The sequence below is a fragment of the Capsicum annuum genome, chromosome 4, assembly GCF_002878395.1.
Source record: "Capsicum annuum cultivar UCD-10X-F1 chromosome 4, UCD10Xv1.1, whole genome shotgun sequence".
In the NCBI taxonomy this organism is placed as follows: domain Eukaryota; kingdom Viridiplantae; phylum Streptophyta; class Magnoliopsida; order Solanales; family Solanaceae; genus Capsicum; species Capsicum annuum.
The window spans coordinates 209847403-209850827 of record NC_061114.1 but is presented as its reverse complement, the minus strand read 5'-3'; positions in this window follow the sequence as shown (position 1 = coordinate 209850827).

The following is a 3425-nucleotide window of genomic DNA, read 5'->3' as shown; positions in this document are numbered from 1 at the left end:
ACCTACCAGGTCCTTAACCCAACCGAATTTTGATTCAATCAGAACTTTTTTGCCTGATCGGCATCAGGTATAGAGTGTGTGTAACACACTTGCCTGACGAGGCAAAATTAACCAATTAAAAAAAACATATGACAAAAAAAATAATTTTAATTTTTAAAAATTAAAAAAATTATATTTAAATTATTTTATAAATATAATTATAATTATCATAATTTCTTAAGTTTAAAAAAAAAAGGAAAAAATATGACGGGGTGGGGTGTAGTGGAAACGATGATGACGCAGGGGAGGGTTGAAGACGACCAACTGGGTGGGATTAATGGCGGACCCAGAATTTTAAAGTTGTGGGTGCTTTAATTTTTTTTTTAAAACATAATTTGCTAATGATAACATAATATAAATATATAACTATTTAAATGCAATATTAAAATTTGGTGTTTAAATTTTGGAAGAGTAAGATTTTTTGTGGAGAAGGTCAAAAGGTTTTCAGATTTTTTGTTTGAGTAATTAAAAAAATACAAAAAGTACTTTTGATTTAATAAATTAAGAAGTAAAACAAAAAGTAATACAAAAAAGTTAAAACTCACATGCGTACTAGTGTACAGGCTACAGCTGTGTGTGTGCGCATTAAATGTAACTGAAAAGTTTCAAAAAAAATTATTTATACAAAAATGCAGCGTAACTGCGAGGAATAGATCACAAGCACCTGGACATGAAAGATTCATCTAAAGTCAGAGCACCCAAACATGTTTTAGTTTTGTGGGTGCTTTTTAATTTATTGTATCATTTTTTCAGTGTTTCTTATATAATAATATCTATTCTACGTTGAGTTTATTGGGTGCCGGAGCACCCAAAAAAAATACGTTGGTCCGCCCCTGGGTGGGATGAGGTGGGGTGAAGATGATGACGCAGGGTGGAGTTGGGGTGCGGTGGGGTGAAGACGATGAAGCTGGGGTAAGGGGTTGAAGATTTTCTTTTTTAAAAAAAAAATTAAAAATTATTATAATTAAAAATTCTATTAATAAAATAATTTTAGTATAAAATTTTTATTTTAAAAAAAGTAAAATATTATTTTTTCTTTGATTCACGCGCCAAAGGAGAGTGTAATCAGTATTTTGTGCCTCATAGGTATCATTTTAAGTAGTTGAGGTGTTTGATAAATACAAACTTTAGTTGGAGGATTCAAATAAATTTTTGGAATAACTTTAATTGTCCGTCGATGACTTAAGCCCTTTTTAAAAAGATTTTAATTGAATGAGTAGCTTGAATAGTGATAATTCAAATTACTCGAAACGTTTTAGTGGTATTCCTAATAAAAGTTGATAAATTACATTAGCTTGTAATTAATTTGATAATGGGAAAAAAGATGTGTTAGTGGTATAAGCAATACTATAAGTAATTGATTAGATTATAGTTCATATTTGTAGTACATAGAAGTGAATTAATGATATTCCTATGTAATGTTCTTGATTGATCGTCTTAAAATTTGATAACGACACTAAGTAGATATACACAACGAAATATTATTGATTGATTAATCTATATATAAATAATTACAACAAAATAAAAGAGTGACTTTAATATCTTTATTAATTAATATTGGTTGATTAACTTATGTGATAGTTAGACTAAGTAAAGTTTTTATTAGTGATTTTTTAGAAATATTATTGACTGCTAAGTTATACTTTGACAATTATACTAACCATAAGTAAATTAGCGATATCATTAAGTAATATTAGCGAATCATATATTAGTATATATTTTGACAGTTATACTAAGTATAAGTGTATTAATAATATTTATAAAAATTATTATTGAATTATTAACATGCTTATCTATTTATCCATACTATTATAAAAACATGAACACTGCAAAATAGTATTATCCTAATTTACTTTGACTGAAAAATATTCTAATCCAAAACTTTTCTCAAGAACTCATATTCTCAGAAAAAAAAAAATATAAGGTCAAAGGATTAAATAAATCATTATCCAAAAGATAAAAAAGTTTTAAATATATTCCTCATAATATAGATTATCCTAATATAGTTTGGGTGGAGTATCGTAATCCACAAATATTTTCAAAAAATCAATTTTTCAACGGTAAAATACATCACAAAATCCACCTTTAAATTACTCTAACTCAGCAATGTCATTTTTCTTTTCTTTTCATGAATTTAATTAATCATTAATTTGCAACTCACATATAAAGGTGTTTGCGAGTTTTATATCTCAACTCTCTATTATTATTTATTTAGCAAAACTTTTAGTAGCAGTAGTCGGTTTACAATCAAAAATTTAAGGAAAAAAATGAAGCACCAATGTACACTGGCTCCATTTCTTTTTACTTGTCCCAATTCGTTATAAGAGTCAATTTGACAAATAACTATAAAAAAATACTATAAGCTTTAATATAATTATTTTCATATCAATATGATGAAAAAATACCTCTTAGAAATCGGTCAAAAGTCAATTAATTTTTGATAATATTCTTAATAAATATTTCATTAACTAATGTTTATCATTGATTCATACATTTTAATACTAGATGTCGAGGACCCGTGATACGTTATTTTTTAATCTCAATTTATGTGATATAAATAAAATTTAGATAATTAATTATATTTTAAATATGCTTTTAAATATTCTAAATTGTTAACTGGCGTAATTTATAATACTTTTTATGTAATTTTTAAATAATACATGTTACTCTCCTTGTTCAAACTTTTGTGGCATCGATAGTCAATTGAATTTATAAATTAATTTAAGTTTTTAATTGTTGAGATTTATAATACCCTTTTTATTCCAATTTAAGTGGCACTGATATAATTTCTAGAGTCAACCAAATATTTTATATCTTTATAATTATTTAAGTCGTTAATTATTGTGATTTTTAAAAATATATAATAGACTTTTTTGGATACTTTAAGTTAATAACTATTCTAATTTATAATACTTTTTATGTGATTTTCAAATAATACATGTTGCTCTCCTTATCCTAACTTTTGGGACATTGATATTCAATTATATTTCTAACTATTCCGATTTAAGTGGCACTAATATAATTTTGACAGCCAACCAAATATTTTAAATCTTTTAAATTTTGTAAGTTTTTAATTATTGTTAATTATGCATCCTTTTTTTGTTATTTTCTCGTTATAACAACAAGTCCAACATTAAAATTCCTAAATATTTTAGGACTTTTCAATTTTAAATTGTATTTTATTCTTACCATATATTTTTAAGATTTCTTATTTATTAATTTTCCTAATATTTTTTACCATATATTTTTAGGACTCCTTAAATAATTGTTAATATTATAATAACAATTGAATGAAAAAAGTGAAAGGACAACTTTGTCTGTTGATGAGTCTTTTTATAAAGGTTGAAAAATTAAAATAACATTTCTAAGGCGTTTATATATATATA